The 20,579-nt window shown below is 29.6% G+C and overlaps 1 long non-coding RNA gene across 1 annotated transcript; it reads left to right on the forward strand.

The window, feature by feature from the left end:
• Positions 1-5,904: 5,904 nt before the first annotated feature.
• Positions 5,905-7,186, forward strand: LOC120123944. The gene is made up of 4 exons (XR_005516236.1): positions 5,905-5,988; positions 6,101-6,201; positions 6,484-6,991; positions 7,080-7,186. It is a non-coding gene; the product is annotated as an uncharacterized LOC120123944 (long non-coding RNA).
• The last annotated feature ends 13,393 nt before the right edge of the window (positions 7,187-20,579 follow it).

The raw sequence follows: 20,579 nt of genomic DNA on the forward strand, positions 1-20,579 counted from the left end.
TCAAGTCAAATCCAAACTTGCCATGTTCATGCATTAGGGTATCATTACACTACTGATGTGGAAAATTAAATTTAAAATATCGTCCTATAATAAAAGTTTACCGTACCTAATCTAAATTAATGATCAATGAGTCATATGTGGATAATTATATTAAAAATCTATATAATATTTACATATTTTATAATTAAAATTTACTTCAATAGAATAGGTCAAATTTCAGATTGTAAAATGCCTATCTACTCTATCGAGCTATTCCAAACTCGTGAATATACCATCTCGTACGATTAAGCTATTTAATAAAACGTATAAAAATAGTAATTCATAATATAATAAATAAACTAAACTACTAGAGAAATAAGGGTCTAGCTTTTTATTTCTATATTTTTCTTATAAAAAATAGTTTAAATTTCATACTAATAAACAGATCAGTATAAATACGAGAAGAACTACTTATAATAGAATTTAATTTAAAATTAATCTTCATAGCATGCCAAGCTTCTCATCAACAAATTTGAAACCTCATAACCTTAAGAATTTAATTGTATCATTTGTTTAAAAATATTATAGGTAAAAAAATAATTTTTTGTCATGTAATAGACTCAATTTATCACTTTAACTCCTATCATATTTTCGTATCAATTTAGCACTAAAAGTTACATCATTCTACACCCGTCCTAGCTTAAAAACTTAACTTAAGATTTATAATTTAGGGTTTTAAGTTAGTAATAAGATATAGAATGATAAAATCAAATAATTTTAATGATTAAATTGATACGAAAATATAATAAGATAAATAAATTTACCACAATGATAAAAATGATCCTTAAATTAATATTAAATATTAACACTGAACTCAAAATTTTTAAAAAATGAATAAAACTATTATTAATAGGAATGGTAAGTAAATAAATAAGATACCTAAAAACCTAAAAAGGGCCATAGCTATTATGATTATTTATGGGCATAGGCATATAAATGGTAAAAGCTAGTGGATGCCGTGTGGAATTGTATAATTGTGTTTGAGTAGCCAAAATAAAATAAAAATCTGACTTCTCATAAACATTGTTTTAATTATTTTCGTCATTGTGGTTTTTTGTTTCAATTATTTAATACTGTTTTAATCAATATTTGTATAAAAATAAATATTCCCGAGTAATTAAAATACAAAGATAGTTCAATATTCAAAAATTAGTCTATAAATATTTACGAAATACATAAAAACATAAATAATGCATTGACGCATTTCTATCTCAATTATTTGAAGTTAAATTAAGTCCGGCGAAAAGGAAATTTATTAGAATTTTTTCGGTTATAAAATTTAAAATAAAAAGATTTAAAACAAAATTAAAAAAATAGTAAAATTAGGTAAATTACGTGTTTAACACCTAAACTATTAATTTTCAAAATCATACCTAAAATTTAGTTTTATTTCATTTTAGTATCCAGATTAAAATTTAACGTTAAATTTTGAAAAAAAGAGAAAGAAAGTTTAGGTACTAAAAAAGATCAAAACTGATAGTTTAAGTACTAAATGCGTTAATTTTTTAAGATGGGTACTAAAATGAAATGAAAACTAAACTTTAAGTATGATTTTGAAAAATGTGAAAGTTTAGATATTAAAACAGATCAAAACTGATATTTTAGGTACTAAATATATAGTTTACTCTTAAATTTAATGTAAGATAAGATAACATGCATGGACTGCCCTCATATTTATTACTGTACAATTGGGCTTCGAGAAACATATCTCATGGCCCAAATATATATATATATATATATATATGGTTAAAAACATTATTTATCATGCATTTGGTTTTCTTAAGTAAATTTTTAATATAATTTTCGTGTCTCATCTAATTAAATTTGATGTGCCTACAATATTATAATATTGTATTTTGACATTCTATTATTCGAATAATAGTAGGTGAACGACCATGAACGAGAGTATGTTCATGTTAGTTCGTTTAACTTTAATCGAACAAAAACAACTAAACGAACAAAATTTATTGTTTGTGTTCATTCATTAAGAATTTTAGTGTGTTCGTGTTCGTTTGTTTAAATGAAAAACAAACACAAATGAACGAACATAAACGAGCGAACATAAAATTAATTGGGTATTTTTTTCTTTAATTGATTTGAGTATTTTTTTATTTGGGTTTAAAATTGATTGAATTTAAAAATATTATTGAGTTTAAGGTTAAAATTTATTAAGTCTTTATATTTCAAACGTGTCTGAAGAACATAAACTAGCATAGATGAACGAACATGCGCGAACATAAACAAATGAATGTAAGTGAACATAAACGAACGAACATAAGCAAATGGATAATCGAATGTTCTCGAATTTAAATGAACGAACAAGCCTTTTGATTGAGTTTGTTCGTTTAATTAAACGGACATAAAATCTTGTTCATGTTCGTTTGTTTAATAAATAAACGAATTTTCCGCCGAATAATTCAATGAACGTTCGATTCGTTCGCGGGCCTAAATAATAATTAATTGGTTTATTTTTTTCATCTTTTTATTATTTTTATACTTTACGTATGTTAATGTCCCAAGAAAAAAATTATAATGTTTTCTATAAGAGAGAAAATAAGTAAAAGTAAATAAATAATAGCACTTGTTAAAGAAACACAAGCAATTTCACTACATTTTATAGAGGGGTCATTTAAGAGTGACTAGACAAAACATTAACCTTCCACAAAGAGATAATTAAGTGCAAGGAGATTGTTGTTAGTACCGTTTACCGGCGCCTCAAAGAGACGAAGACGTGTGTATGGTAACTATATCTTAATTAATTCAGAGTTTTGCCTCCGACAAAATTAATGTTGTTACCGTTTTAAAACCTTTAGAATTGGTGTAGCCTTTGAACAATCACAGAATTGAAGGCTGTCTAATGCATCCATAAAACACTACATGCGTTTACTAGAGCCAAAAACTAAGAAATTTACTAAGAAACAAATTTAAATGGTAAGCATTTTGATATTGTTTAAATAAGGAGTTTGAGTTGTTGTGCATGTAAAAAATATTTGTTAAGAAAGTCATCCATTAAAACCAGATGTGGGACGTAGAACCATAAATCGATTGTTGATGGTTCACTCTTAATTTAAACGGAGAACTATAACCCACTGTTCATAGATATAAAAATGACCGTTGGACTGAAGATAGAGATAAACAAGCATCGAAAAATGTAGAGAGGGAAACAGGAGAGACAATCTTCCCTCTCCAACCATAATTAATTGGTTTTTATATTGATTCTTAGTAACGCTCTCAAGTATAAAGTTATCATGGTTATTTGTAGGTTACAAACGAATAGATCTAATTATCATCTAGTAAATTTGATATTGATAAATTATGTGACTTTATTAGTGATCATGGTTATTTTTAGGTTCGGATGGACTTCAGGCGGATCTCGTTTAGATCGGGTCACATCATTGACAGATAAAATTCAGGTCGGATCTCTATTAGATACAAATTGAGTTTAAATAGTGTTAATTTTTATTTTTAGATTAATTAGTTTCGTCTTTCGCGAACGTTGAATTACAATTTGTAATTGTATATGATTTAGAGTAAATTACTAAGAATATAAATAATCATGGTTCTATTTTATGAAAAATACAAATTTAAGAATTAAATTGAACAAATATGAAATTAAAAATAAAAATTTAAATAAATTAAACAACACACATTGATGAGGGATCAAATCGAAATAATTTTAAATTGTGAGGTTGAAATTAATACAAAAATAATACTAAATTATACCCATTTAAAAATATATGGGCCAATTTAAAAATATAAATAAGTAATAAGTATGAGTCAATTTTAGATGCAAATAAAATTTGGAGGACTAAATTGAACAAATATGAAATTACAAATAAAATTTAAATATATTAAACAACACAAAAGTGATCAAATCGAAATAATTTTAAATTCTGAGATTAAAATTAATACAAAAAAGTACTAAATTATACCCATTTAAAAAGTTATGGCCAATTTAAAAATAGAAATAAGTAATAAGTATGGGTCAATTTCAGGTGCAAATAAAATTTGGAGGACTAAATTGAACAAATATGAAATTACAAATAAAAATTTAAATATACTAAACAACACAAAAGGGATCAAATCGAAATAATTTTAAATTTTGAGGTTAAAATTAATACAAAAATGTACTAAATTATACTCATTTAAAAAGTTATGGGTCAATTAATAAATATAAATAAGTAATAAGTTGAGAAAAAAATTAAAACAACTAATATATATATATATAATATAAACTATATAGTTTATATATAAAGTATATGTATTATGTATACAAACTATATAGTTTATATTTTATCTATATAGTTTATATATATTATGTATAAAATATAAACTATATATATCATGTATAAACTATAATACTATATAGTTTATATATGAACTATTGAACTATATAGAAACTACATAGTATACATAAATTATATATGAATTATATATAAACTATACAATTTATATTTATATACTATGTATAATTATAAATTAATATATATTGTATAAATTATATAGTTTATTAATATAAATTATATAGTTTATATATATAGTATATATGGTTTAGGGTTTAGGGTTTATACTTATATTTATATAAACTACATACTATAATTTATATTTACATACTATATTTTATACTATTTATATAAACTATAGTTTATATTTGTATACTATATATATGAACTATAGTTTACATATGAACTATATATATAAATATATATTCTAAGGTTAATATTTATATATGAACTATAGTTTACATATAAACTATATAGTTTATATACTAACTATAGTTTAGATATGAACTGTATATATAAATTATATAGTTTACATATGACCTATATATATATACTATAGTTGATATTTATATACTATATAGTTTACATATGACCTATATATATACTATAGTTTATATTTATATACTATATATTATATATATAAACCATATATACTATATAGTATAATTTACATATGAACTATATATAAAAATCCTAAACCCTAATCTATATATTATATAGTTTATTAGTATATATAAACTATATAGTATATATAAACTATATATTATATAGTTCATTAGTATATATAACTATATAGTATATGATATATACAAACTATATATTATATAGTTCATTAGTATATATAAACTATATAGTATATATAAACTATATATTAATTTATTAATATAAACATATATATTAATTGAAAGAATTGAAAAATATATAAGGATCAAATTGAACAAATTTTAAATATGAAGCTTAAATTAATAAATTATAACATTAAATTTGGATTAATATGAAATATGAAGTTTAAATTAATATATTAAATCATTAAATTTGGACTAAATTGAATAAATTTAAAACTAAAAGACAACACTACAATGTCAAATGAAGTTAAAAAAACACGCGGGTTTTCTCCCTCGCTTAAGCCACAAGTCTACACCAATTATGGTGCCAAAATCAGTATCATTTCCCGCCTGATGATTTTAACATAACCATGGCTTCCGATTCTTATCCAAAATCAGCATCATTTACACGCGTGGTCTCCGTCAACTACCCCACCTCCAAATCCTTCTCATTTTTCCAATTCAGCAACTACCCCAACTCCATCTTGGTCCACCAAGCGTGGGCGCTACACAACCACTTCCCCGACTCCTGCTGCTGGCTGTTTTAATGTTTTTTCCCGCTCTTATTTACCAGGTGATTATGGACTCGAGTATCACGTATCAATCACTTTGCAACATTTTTGCTCCTTCGTTATGGACTTACGGTAGTTGTTTGCTTAGATATTATATTGACTTCATCTGATCTTGTTTCCAGCCACAATTTCTTGATCTAGCATTTGGTGCAGCTGGTAATCATCTTGTTTCCTGTCAAGTGGGTCATAAAGTTGTAATCATCTTGCTTTTATGCTAGGCTTCAATGGTTGGCCATAAGTATGGTGTCCTTAGGTGGAGAAAAACTGGCAGTAAGGATTTTCCTATTCTGTTTTCTTTCTGTCTACTTTGATTGTTTTTTAATTTTTAAGCTTTCCTTTTTAGGAGATACCTGCTAATTCTAGCAAATTTCTTACACTTTAGAGAAAACTATTGAAGGCACTACAGCTGGTATAACATCTGTCCTCGCTGCTTGCTTGGTTCTGGTTCCACTTTTGGCATCCACTGGATACGTTCTAACTCAGGTTTCTCCCCCCCCCCCCCTCTCTCTCTTTCTCACACTGACATTCTTATGTTGACTGAGATATTCATCATTAGCACATCTGTGGTAACTTAGCCTGGAATGAATTTGTTCACTTAAACACCCTACGTGGGTACTTCAGGTAGTTTATTTATTTATTTATTTCTTCTCGTTTTCTTTTAAATGATCTTGTTAAGTTGTTCGAATTAGTTTCGTGGGTCTAATTGAGTGCTTGGATTATTGTTACATTGCAAATATTTGATTACGTAAATCTCAATTTCCACAGCACTGGCTCCCTATTTTAATAGCTATGACCATAAACGGTCTGTTGGAGGCCTACACAACGCAACTTGATAATGCTTTTATACCACTTGTCTTCTACAGCCTCCTTTGTTTGTAAATGCATACTTCAACCTTCCAGAAAGTTTAAACAGGTGAGAATTCCTTACACGCTTCCATCTAGATGTTTTTTCTTTTTTATTCTTTAGTAGATATTACTAACTGCCATCAGGGAATACAAAGAGTCTGTTGCATACCATGCCCATTGTAGTTTCAAAGTAATCCAGAATTGCTCGTAAGATGAGCCTAATGTTTTATACTTTGTTGGACTTGGCAGTTATAAGCCCTCAAAAAGGGGTAAGAATGTTTAATGTTAAGCTGTCTTTTTGATCTGATTCTAACATCTGGTTAACATTTGGTGTTAATGAAATTGCAGTCCTTTGTATAACTCGAGAGTTGTGCTTCGACAACTTACTAGTGCTCAAGCTCAACGCAGGGGAAGGCATGTAATTGAGGTCTGTGCAGCAATCGATGTAATTTTTTACCCCAAAGTTCAGTATCTTTTTGTGTTGAATGTTGATGCCTTGTGTTTGAATATTGCAGGTGTTGAAAAAGCTTGTTTGTCGCAGAATCCTCTACCATTCTTACTCCATGCAAGTTTATGGTTATGTATCATCACATAAAAGTGGCAGTCGTAGCTCATTAACTCTTGTCCATGGGGTATGCCCTTTATATCCATTTAACTCTTTTAGTACTATTCTTTTTCATGTATACTGCATTATCTATCCAAGCTTCCTCCCTGAGTATGTTGTTTTGCCTTTGATGCTTGTATACCAATACAAATAACTCCTTTTTGTACTTCTTCTGAGTGGGTTAAAACTATTTTTTTTATGTTTTTATATATACATGTTTTGCAGTACCATGATAGCTTTTCATTAAGACACTGGCTTCAACAACCCAACTGGCTTCCAACATTAGAAGCAACTCTTGCATTGGATGAAGAGTCTGTCAGGAGGGTAGGAGATGACTCAGTTGGGGACCAGTAGTTTCTCGTCAATTGAGGCTTATTAGAATATTGATGAGAGACCTCGTTGTCGATTAGGTTACACCATCAATTTGTGAGGTCTTTTCTTGTGGATAAAACTGGTAGACTCGGTGTTATATGTGTTTGTATAGATAGGAATTGGTAGAACAATGGGAACTCTTTGATCTAATTCTAATATGATGAAAGTTTTATAGCAAAAATTCCTATTATTTACTTTTTTTACGGTATTACATGTGGTAGTATAGAAAGTGGGCATTAAAAGATGTGTACTCTGTTTTTCATCACTTCTCCAACTATAAATCATCCTTCAAATCTTTCACTTTTCTTCGTCTTCAATCTCTTGTTCTTTACAGTTTTCTCTCTTACAAGATGAGCTAAAATCAAAATGAACTTGGGTTAGTCATTTAGTCTCCAATTTCATTCACATTGTTGAAGTTAGGTTATGGGTTGTGGGCCTTTTCCTTATAGTTTTTACTTTATTTTCCTAATTTAGAGGCTCAAGTTATTTTATATAATATTATTATTTTTATATAAATTAAACTATATAATTTATATAAATTAAACTATATTAATTTTCCTTTGCATTATTAATAATGTTTTATCTAATTTACATTTAAATAATTTTATATAATAGGTTTTTTATTAATATAATTATCATAATAAATATTTTATTATAATATTTAAAAAGTAATCATATTAATATTTTAATTACATCATATGCTAAAAAACTTATAATTTTATTAAAATCTTATAATTTTGTCCATGGTAATATATAAGTCAGGTAAATATCAGATCAGATCATTAACAAGTCGGATCATTTACATGTCAGGTTAAAAACAGGTCAGGTTGAAAACAGATCAGGTTGAAAACAGGTCGGGTAATACCAGTTATTTACCAGGTCAATCTCGGGTTCGGGTTCATATCAGTCGGATGCAGTTCGGGTTCAAATATCATATTTTCAATTCAATTCAGGTTCATGTCGTTCTCAGGTCGGATGCAGGTCGGGTTCGGATCCATAATTTCCAGGTCTAAATAGGGTTTAGGTTAACACCAGTTCCGACTCGAGTCGGTTTGGATCGCCACAGTGCAGCTCAAAAACAGTTTTAACTCGAGTCGATTTTAGTCAGTTTTGCCTGTCGGGTCAACTTTTTACAGCCTTATTGGCTTGGGTATTTACTTGCGTGCTTAGACTTCTAAGTTGCTGGAAATTAATATAAATCGGGACTGTCATCGCTACATTTTGTTGAAAATGGAGGTTCGTGTAGATTTGAAATTCTATTTATCCTTTGAGATTCTAGTAATGTACGATTCCATTATTAATTTGATTTACACTAACCGAATAATCTCAATAGTAAAGAAATTATTATTTTTTGCAGGTTCGAACATTAAGAATGTCAAGACGTTCAATGTCAAATGATTAAGAGATATTTTTTCAAATTTTGCCTTACTAGTATTTCACATAAATCTATTAAATACGAAGATTAAAATTATTATCATATCAAGACACATGATTAATGTATTTAATATTTGAATGACCCAATTATAATAATATTTTAATTGAAATATTAAATTATAAAAAAAATGCCACCAATTTATAACTAAACTTTAAGAGTGATCTAAACTGTATCGAAGAAGTTGAACTGTTTTTCTACAAGCAAAAAGCCAAAGTGAGTTGGATTAATGAAGGGGATCAAGGGACCCGTTTCTTTCACTCTATGATGGCAAGTAAGAGAAAAAAACAACACAATCAGGGTTCTCTACAATCAGTCTGGTGCTAGACTTGACACGTTAGAAGATATGTCTAATAAGGTGATCAGTTTTTTTTCAAAAGCAATTAGGGGTCACTAACTTGAATGTCATCGGCAGAAATGTTGAAACAATTAAAGGTCTCCTGAATTATACTCTTCCTCTGGAGGCTACTGATGATTTATGTAGGGGGTGTCTGATATGAGATAAGGGAAGCTATTTGGGGGCAAAGAAATGAAAAATCCCATGGACCTGATGGTTACAATCCTTTCTTCTTCAAAACAGCTTGGCCTATTATTGCTGAAGATTTCAAATCTTCCATTAGGTACTGTTTTGACAACTCCTTCAATTTTCCTGCTTTTAATACGACAGTTGTTGTCCTTATTCCAAAGGTCCCTAATCAAAATATGGTCAAAGACTTTAGACCTATTTCTTGTTGCACTGTGATTTATAAGACAATCACAAGAATTTTAGTAAGGTGTATGTCTGTTGTATTCCCTAGTATGATTTAAAAAAATCAAACTGCTTTTGTAAAAGGGAGAAGCATTGTAGATAATATACTCTTTTTCCAAGAGTTTGTTAGGGGCTACAATAGAAAGAATATATCCCCTCGATGTGCCATGAAAATTGACTTGCAAAAGGCATTTGATTCTTTGAATTGAGAGTTTATTGCTGTAGTGTTTTATGTTTTTAGGCCTACCTAACAAGTTTATTGGTTGGATTTGGGCATGCTTCAGAAAACCTAGCTACTCTATTGTGTTTAATGGCCGCTTAGTTGGCTATTTTAGGGGTGCTAGAGGAGTAAGGCAAGGTGACCCCCTTTCTCCTTATCTTTTTGTCCTTGCCATGAATGTATTGTCTAGCTTATTGAAAGTGGCAGCTCTAAAAGGAATTTTCAGTTTACACCCCAAGTGTATAAGGATTGGCCTAACTCATCTATGTTTTGCTGATGATTTACTTATTTTCTGCAAGGGATCTATTGAATCTTTGGCGTCTAATTTATTTTGGATATATTTTACTCTCTGTCAGATTTGAAACTAAATGCTAGCAAATGTGAGATATATGTTGTGGGTAAACAGGCACCTGAGCTTTGCTGGCATATTGTAATTGGTGCACGCTGTATTATTCAACATCGCAAACTACTGGTGCAGGCATATCATGTTGCCTCTAGTGGTGATAAAAAAAATTGAGCAATTATTCTCTCGATTCTTCTGGAAAGGAGCCGACGTGTCACAATGACATTTTCAAACATTTTTCTTCTTAAAAATGACTAGAAATTTAAATTCCTAATTCAAGAAAATGATTACTTTTCATTTATTAAAATCAATTGATTTTACACAACATATCAGAGCTTATACTATTTAAATCTTTAGACTACATGCCAACTACACTCTATATGACCACATACATATACTCAGCTAGGATTCTAATCTGATTTGTGAAAAGAAGAATTTGACCTATCTTGCTCCTCTTTGCTTCTCTTCTTGCTTTCCGGAACCTACATGTAAAACACTCACACACTATAAAACATATAATATAAACTATAACTTCTAACAATGCATGAGTAATTAATGATATCATCACATACATCCTCATATCCACTTTCATAAAATATATACATGCATACACAAATATCATCATATCATATATGAGTGTTTACTATTTCATATTCTTATAATAATTTAATTTACACCACCTAGCTTATATCACATTCTACTATCATAATTTAAATCGTTTAGTTACATATTCCACATAGAAACTATAACATATGCAATAAATGAAACTCATACACTCATATCCATTTGCTCAATCACATATAACAATCATATTAAGTTTAATTATATTATCTCTTTATTGACCCATGTACACTTTGAAGAACTAAAATTATGTGAGTTCATTGAGGTTGTACACTTATGTTGTCACCACAGCTCGAATAAATTCTCACTAGGGGCACTGAATATTTGTCTCGAATGACCACTATGTCCCGAAGGACCACGTAGAACCCTCGACTCTTGGCATGCCAACTATACCTCTAGTTCTCATAACACGTAACATGGGTATAATTATTATGTTTACCATATATTCACATAATCATATCACATAGAAACATATTTTTATAGTTTCTTATCATATCACTCATATCGCATGGCTTATCTCTTGTGATCTTGTACTCATATCACTTATATTCACATAACTCATATCCACATGGCTTATACCCTTTTCACACATAGTCACCTAGGTCCACATTTATTTAGCTTACTTCACCTTTCATATATTCATATAATTCATTATCACATAATTGATATCTTAATCACATAACAATAACATACATTCACACCGATCATATAACATGTACAATAATATATCACACATATGCTCATATCAATAATATGCTTATATGCATGATTTTATGTATGCTAATATAGGAAATAGACTTGTCACAAGTCTTATTTTCATTCATTATCATATACTAACTAATATGCACTCACCTGGCCTCACTAGTCCATACCAATCTTTTATCTCTTTATCGATGATTGTTGCTTGCCGACTTGTCCAGACATTTCCCTCGATCGATATCTACATAATCATAAATATTAGACACCTATCAGTATTCCCAATATAATGATTCTAATTCTTTATTTTATTAAAATAAAGGAAAGGTTAGTTTCATTCTTATTTAAAGTAGGTATCGGTACCCTCTATAGGGTATCGATACATCCCTTCACTGAGGTATCAGTACACTGCCTAGGTATCGATACCTAAATTACATTCGATAATTTTTCGTTTCAAGGGGGTATCGATACCATCCTTTAGGTATCGGTACCCTTTGAATATCTTCCTGAATTTGACTCTTGAGGTATCGATACTTGTTGAATGGGTACTGACACCCCTTGCCCAGAAATCCCTTATTGAACCCGAAAATTCACTCAATTCAACTTAAATCATTCCTTACTTAGCTTCTTTGATACTCTTAACTCAAGGATACATACTCAAACCAATTCATATACATTTAACACATCTTTATTCTCAAATTCTCATCCTCCACATAGAATTCAAGAATCATACCAAAATTTCTACTTGTTCTAAATCCACTTCTAACACTTCATATCTTTTAATTTAACCATTGGCAAGTCAAATTCAACTTCAAAATCTATTAACTCCTTCTATTTCAATAATTCACTTAAAAACTTTTCATATTTAATCCTTCATAATTCATTCATTTTGGAGTTTCAACACACTTTAATCTCTAATTAATCTTTCTTAGCACACTAAGAATAAAAATTAAGCTTTAAACTCAAGAAAGAATCAATTTACCAAAATTCACCTTCAAGATGAAGCTTACAACAATGAGGAAGAAGAAAAAAAAGTCTCCAGACTCTTCTTTCATTTCCCTTTTCCACGTATTTATATCCCTTAAAAAGAGAAATAAAAATCTTCTCTTAGAAAAGACCATTATACCTTTATTACTTCCAAACTTTACAATTAATTCCAACATCAAAATTCTCCAATAAGGTCCCTAAACTTTTAACTTATTTCGAAATTGAGCACCAAGATTTCAGAATTTGCATTTTAGACACTGACCCGATTTTTGGGATATTACAGATGAGCCCCCTACGAATGCTAGCTTGAGTTTTAAGTGCTTATTAAAAATGAGACATGCTATTTCTCACTTAATTGTTGGTCCAGTCAGAAAACTTAGCACGAGATAAATATGGGAAGACATGCGCACCACGACTTCAAGGGTCTTGTGGCACCATCTGGTGTGGTTCCCTGGGAGTATCCCAAAGCACAATATTATCTTATGGATGATTATCTTGGATAGGCTTCCTACTCGAGTTAGACTCATGCGGATGAAATTAGTCATTGAAAATGATAAATGCTTGCTTTGTGATATTATTTTGAGACTAGAAACCATATTTTCTTCGTGTGTGAGTTTGCCCCCTACATCCGCGACTGTTGTTGATCCTATTAAAAAACATTATAAGGATTGAAAAATGAAAAATTGAAAAGCCTGAGCATAAGCATCAAACCTATGATTTGGTTAGAATGGGGCGTTCATTAGATTAGACAAAATGAGTGCCATTATTTTTGTACCGACACAAACAAAGGTTTTGACCCTTTACGGGAAAATGATGGAATTAATACTCTAAGAAACTAATAATTCTTTTACACAAAACTTGAAAAGTCGACAAAATCAATCATATTCAAGTTGTTTACACCTCGAGCGGGAAAATTTATCATTTAATAAGAGCGATGATAATGATAAGACTTGAATTATTCAAAAGATGGTGATAAGCTTGTGGAGTTGGGTTTGACGAGCTGGATGAGATGTGTCGAGGGGGTGAGCTTCTCCCTTGTTGAGAGTAGTGTGTTTTTCCAAATATAATTAGACTCTAGATCTAAGTGTTTCTTTTATTAATAAATAACTCTTGAAAAATAATTCTATTAACATGAAATTTCTAATTGAACAAAAGTTTTTTAATTTTACTTCCGAAAAACACTCTCAAACGGACAAATAGCCTTGGGGTAAAATATTTTCAGTTCCTTACCAACTTCCAATTCATAAGTAATGTTACTGCCAGCATGACCAACTGAATGTTTATCAATTCCTCTATCTTCTGTTTTACACTTCTAGAGATGTCATTGAAATTGTTGAGTTAATCGATCGACGGAATCGGCCAAGAGGGGGGTGAATTGGCAATAAAATTTTGGTGGAAGCTTTTGCAGAAAATTGAAAATATTTGCACAACGATTTAGAGTGGTTCGACTTTCTCAACCAAAGTCTACATCCACTACCTTAGCTATCCACACTAAGGAGTTTCCACAAATTCACTAATTTGTATTTCTTTTGAGGACAAAGAGTAACCTTACAAATCCCTCAAGAATTATACCCCAAATTTTTTAGAACACTCTCTCCAAAGAGAACAATACAAATTTTGCAAACTTACAAGAAAATCCTCACAAGGAAAGATGTTTGCACAATTCTAGAACAAAGAAAGAACACTCAACAATAAAACAATTGAGTACAACAAGTGTTATTGAAAGTAAATATGAATATTGAATAAAATAGGCTTGAAATTTCTCAAACTTGAGGTTTGATGCTTTCTCTTTGATTCTATAGCTTCTCTTATTAATTGTTGTTGATCAATGGCTTCTAAGCTTGTTTAAATACTCCTTGGATCACTTTTGAACATTGGGGATCATTAGTGGAGTCAATAGAGCTGTTATTGTGTGAAAACAATTAAAAATCTGGTTGGGAGTGTGGGGTGCATCGATGCATAGACAAGGTGCATCAAGTGTAAAATTCAAATATTTCGACCGTTGGCTGACCAAGTGCATCAGTGCACAAATATGCTTCGATGTTTTAAAATAGCCGGGGTGCATCGATGCATGGCTTGTGCATCGGTGCATAAAATCAATTCGATGTTTTAATAATACATGGAGTGCATCGATGCATGGTATGTGCATCGGTACACAAAAGCTATTCGATGTTCAATTAAAACAAGGGTGCATCGATGCATTGATTTATGCATCGGTACACTTACCTAAAAAATTGATTTTAGGCTCGTTTTTTGTTCGAAATACTTTGTGAAAATTGTTTCAAAAACATTTTACGATTCAAACACAATTTTACACTTTTAGTAAGGATTGAATTTGATCTATGAAAGTCTTGGAGTAATATTTTGATATTCGAGTAATTAAATCGAATATACTTAGAAAATCATTTGTAAAAACTTAAAATTCATTTATATTTAATTTGTTATATCGAAACATTAAAATGTTTTAAAAAATCTCCCCCTTTTTGATATAACAAAACATTTGTGTAATTTTAAGATTTTCTTTAAAAATAATTTTTGTAAATAATTTTGAAAATTTACCCCCCTTACTATAACACATCTTTTATAACACATAATTTATCCCCTTTTTGTTAAATAAAAAAGACCCTAAAACGATTTTAAACAAGGATTTAAAAAACTTAGCCAATCGATATTTAGAAATTTAAAGCTCAAACTGCTAAGATCACAAATAAAAGAGAGATTAGCCATTAATATCATCAATATTCATAAAAAAATGTGAAATGGTAAAATTGGTCATAATACAACTAATATGTATGATGAAAAAGTAATAAACATTTAAGTTCAAAATGAAAATTCAAATAAACCATATAAGTTCAAACGTCCATAAAACATCACAACAAATTCAAACATCCAACAACCAAAGTAAAAAAATCAAAAAACATTCAAAATGTTTTAACGATAAGTTCTAAATTCAACCAAAACAAAAGCAAAGTAAGGCAAAGTCTACTCCATTGGAGGATCGGGAGGAGGAGGAAAGTGTGCTTGCATCTCAAGAGTGAGAGCATCCATACGTTCACACATCTCCTTTGAAATTCAGTAAGATGAGACTCTATGGAAGCAAACCGTAAATCAAATGTCTCCATAAATGATCTAAAATATGGAGGCACTTGTTCCTCTTGCTGTGCCGGAGCCGATGCTGGAGAATCATGTAACACCCATAACCCGTATAATTATACTTATACAGATTATAGATGTCACCTGAATTTCTAAAACCATTTTACAATTCAAAAGTGATTTAAAATTTATTTCCTTTAAAATGGTAATTAATATTATATAAATATCATATCATATGAATTATTTTTTATTATAACAAATTTAAAACAAAGGATTTTTTATGAATAGTGAATAGTAAACAGTGAACAGTACCCGTGAACAGTAAACAGTGGGGTATCGATTCCTCTGTAGCAGGGAATCGGTTCCCCTTTAACATACTGAAATTTTTTAACAAACGTGGTTATTGTCTAAATCAAATTCTATCATAGGATGTATTACTGATATAGAAATATACTCTTTGATGCTTGATGTCACTTTGAACTCTTTAATCCACTACTGGCTTTTTACCTATGAGTGAAAATCATCACACGCTAAGTATATACTTAGTGAGGCAATTAAAACAATATACAGTGCAATACAATTCATGCATGAATTTCAATGACAAATTCAAAATGCCATAAAATCATGTTATTTTCATATCCAATATTTTACCATGATCAAAATAATCCAACTTTCTTACCAATACACATATCATTTATCCTATAAGCTCGTAAGATTATTTTATCAATATACTTACCATTTAATTCCATAAGCTCGTAAGCTTATTTTACCAATATTTACCATTTATTCCATAAGCTCGTAAGCTTATTTTACCAATATACTTATCATTTATTCCATAAGCTCGTAAGCATATTTTACCAATATTTACCATTTATTCCATAAGCTCGTAAGCTTATTTTACCAATATACTTGCCATTATTTCCTAAGCTCGTAAGCTTATTTGCATGCTTACCATTTATTAAGCAATAAACCATAAACCATAGCCTATAACCCAATATACAACCCTGAGGACCCTGGGTATTTGAGTAATATTTGCACCATGGTGCTACACATAAGGTCGTGTCCACCATATGCACCGAAGTGTATTACACATAAGGCCGTGCCTACCATATACACCGAAGTGTATTACACATAAGGTCGTGCCCACCATATACACCGAAGTGTATTACACATAAGATCATGCCCACCATACACACCGAAGTGTATTACACATAAGGTTGTTCCCACCATATACACCGAAGTATATTATAAACTTGCAGCTGCTAGACTCTATGGCATGCCAACTATACCCTGTCCCTCAATGACTTACTTGGGCATATAGTCTATTTTATTCGATCCATCCATGGCAAAGTATATTATCATAATTTAACATTGGACAGTTCATACCCGAAATAACATTCATAGTAAAATATCACATTTTTCAATTATCAATGCATTATAATTCATACTGTGACATATCAATGTCATGTCAACATAAACAAGGTCGACTTATCGCAAGTGTTCCTGATGATGTATAAAACATCCATGTGTAATTTTATGAATGTATTGCACTCACCTTGACACTTTATATATCCAATAAATGCGCCTCACTATGTTCCACAATACACCCTTTTTATATTTGACTTGCTTCAATTGCAAATCAATCACAATCTGTATAAATCACAAATTTATAATAATACATATGTTAGTATTGTACTAACATAAATACATCCCATAACAACTCCATAATATACTTCAAACTCATTTTCACCAAATATTTTAACACTTATTAATTCCTTTTTAACATTGGAACTAACTTTTCCAATTTACACAAAATGGTCATTCACCATTTTATCACTTAGATTCTTAATACCAATAATTTCATTATTGAAATTATTAACATTCAAATGCTTTTACAAAAACATAATCACATTTAAGTACCCCAACTATCAAGTGTTGTACTTAAATCACCAATCTTTTCAAACTTCCAAAATAGTCATTTTTCACATATAACACTCATTTAAATTCCCAAACAACAATTTCCAACATAGTACATCAATTATACAACACTTATACAACACTTATACAACCCCCTCAATTTTCTAGAATTTGTGAATTGATCTCGAACTTTTTAAAAATTATGAAATGGTCCCCAATTTTTCTAAGGCTTGTAAAATACGTCCTTCATCATTTCCAACCCATATATAAATTTTCCATAATTTTTTCTCACTCAAACCATTCATGGTCGAAATTTAAAAAAACAAGTTGTAGAAAGATTTAACATGTTCTAATCATCAATCAAGCTTAAAAATGAATCTACAACCTCTAAATCGTCAAGATTAATCATCAATTTCATGATTCCTTATATGAACACAAACCCTTAGATTTGGGATCTTTGAAATCCAGCAAAATTAGAAAGCAATATTGGTACCAAATGATAGCGTTTTCCGCGTAGATCACTTTCCTATTTCACGACATAACCCCAATTCCAAAAGAATTAACTAAAAATTGAAAGTAAAATATTGTTCTTTCCTTGAAAGCTTTCTCACATGAATATGCTGAAGAATAACACTTTGACATGATATTTTTGATTGATATCATGCTTATCATCCTTTAAAACATTATTTAAATCATTAACTTAAGAAAATACCAATATACCCTTAATATAACTTCATAATTACCATAAAACCAAGATACATATCCTTATCATCATAAATATCAGATAAATACCATCCTTATCATCTTTTAATAGTCAAAGATGAACAAATTAGTTATCCACTTTACCGTTTTGCCCTTGCAATTTCCAAAAATTGCAATTCAGTCACTTTAATCAAATAATTCAAATTAAACCATTAAATATTATTTTCCAACATTTTAAAAATGTGAAAATAATATTTTTATTTACTTAATTTCGTGACCCATATGTAACTTTTTAAAATTACATTTTGGTCCCTAAACTTTTCAAATTTTATACTTTGATCACCAAACTTTACCAAATTTATAATTTGGTCACTAAATAAATCCATTTATGAAATAAAATTCTTTTTTGGGAAAATCACCACTTAATTCCCTAAACTTTTTCCCAATTTTCTATTTTAACCATCAAACTTTCCAAATTTTCATTTTGGTCATCGTCTAAATTTTTAGGGTATTACAATTATCCACTCCTTAAGAAAAATCGTCCTTGAATTTTAAAACTTTCTATGAAAACACTAACTCCCCTTTTATAAGGATTGAACTTTCAATTGTAAATTTTATAACCTAATTTAGGATTATACGAACTGGTAAAACGTACTCACGCCTTAACTATAAATTTCTGGTGAATTTTGTAAAGATCATGCAAATCATTAGATTTTGAATATGTTCAATCTAATTCTTCAACCTGATATGAAAATATGAAGATATTATTTCTTCATATCATCATCCTCTCTTTCCCAAGTAACGTCCTTGACATTTTGATTTTGCTAAATCACTTTGACTAGAGAAATTGTCATGCTATGTAGTTCTTTGATTTATCGAACTAAGATCTGAACTGGTTCTTTTTCATAAGTCAAATCTGGTCTGATCTCAATTTCCTCTTATGCAATGACATGTGAAAGATCTATTCGATACTTTTTAAACATCGACTCATGAAAAACATTATGCACTTTGTTCAACTCTGCATCTCAATTACCTTCATAGTTAATGTTAACTGATAAACCATCAGTCTAACTCTTTTTAATATCTCATAAGGTCCAATGAATCGTAAACTTAGTTTCCCTTTGCCTCCAAAACAAAAATCTTTTTCCAAGGCGATACTTTAAGAAAAACTTTATCGCCTTCATAAAATTTCAATCTCTTTTCACTTCAAGTCTGCATAATACTTTTGCCGATCAAATATCATCTTGAGATTTTCTTAATTTTCTTTACTTTATCCTCAACTTCTTTCATTAAATATGGGCCAACAATATTTCGATTTTTAACTCAAACCTTCAATGGTGTTCAACATTTTCTCCCATATAAAGTTTCATACTCAACCATCTTGTTACTCAATTTATAACTGTTATTGTAGGCAAATACTTTTCTTTCCCTTGATTCCTTGGAATTAATCTCACATGCACTCACCATATCTTCTAATATCTAAATGGTACTTTTTTTTAAACTTACCATCCGTCTGTGGATGAAAGATCATACTAAAATTCAATCAAGTACCCAAAACTTTATGCAAATATTTCCAAAATATTAAAGTAAACTTTGGACCCCTGAAAGATATAATGGATACTGATACTCCTTGTAATCATACTATATCCTTGATATACAACTCTGTATATTTATCCAATGTAACGTCCATTTACATCAAAATGAAATGTGTCGATTTAATTAACCGGTCACTATCACCCAAACCCTTTTTATTTGATATCAAAGGTAGTCCATTAACAAAATCCATAGCGACTCTTTACTATTTCCACTCTGGAATATAAATCAGTTGCAACAATTACGAAATCACTTTATGCTCAGCTTTACGTATTGACATGTCAAACAATGTAACAACAAACTCAGTAATGTTTCTTTTCATACCTGGCCACAAAAATGACTTTTTACATCCATATACATTTTTTCACCTAAATGCATATTCAGTGGACTATAATGTACTTCAAAAAGAATATCTTTCTTCAACTCATCATCATGAGAAATACAAATTCTTCTTGATAAAATAGACACTCATCAGAGTTGACTTCAAAGTCTTTAGTCTCGCATATTTATTTTTCCACCAGTGAAATATATATATATATATATATATTAATCATTTCTCATTTTTTTCTCTTTTTCTTTTCTCTTTTTATTTGTTTTTTTTCATTTTCTTTTTATTCTTTCTTTTTGTTTTCTTCTTTTCTGTTTTTTTTCATATATATATTTTTAGCTCTTATGCCATATACTGAG

The sequence above is a fragment of the Hibiscus syriacus genome, unplaced genomic scaffold (assembly GCF_006381635.1).
Source record: "Hibiscus syriacus cultivar Baekdansim isolate YM2019G1 unplaced genomic scaffold, ASM638163v2 tig00110406_pilon, whole genome shotgun sequence".
Taxonomy (NCBI): Eukaryota; Viridiplantae; Streptophyta; class Magnoliopsida; order Malvales; family Malvaceae; genus Hibiscus; species Hibiscus syriacus.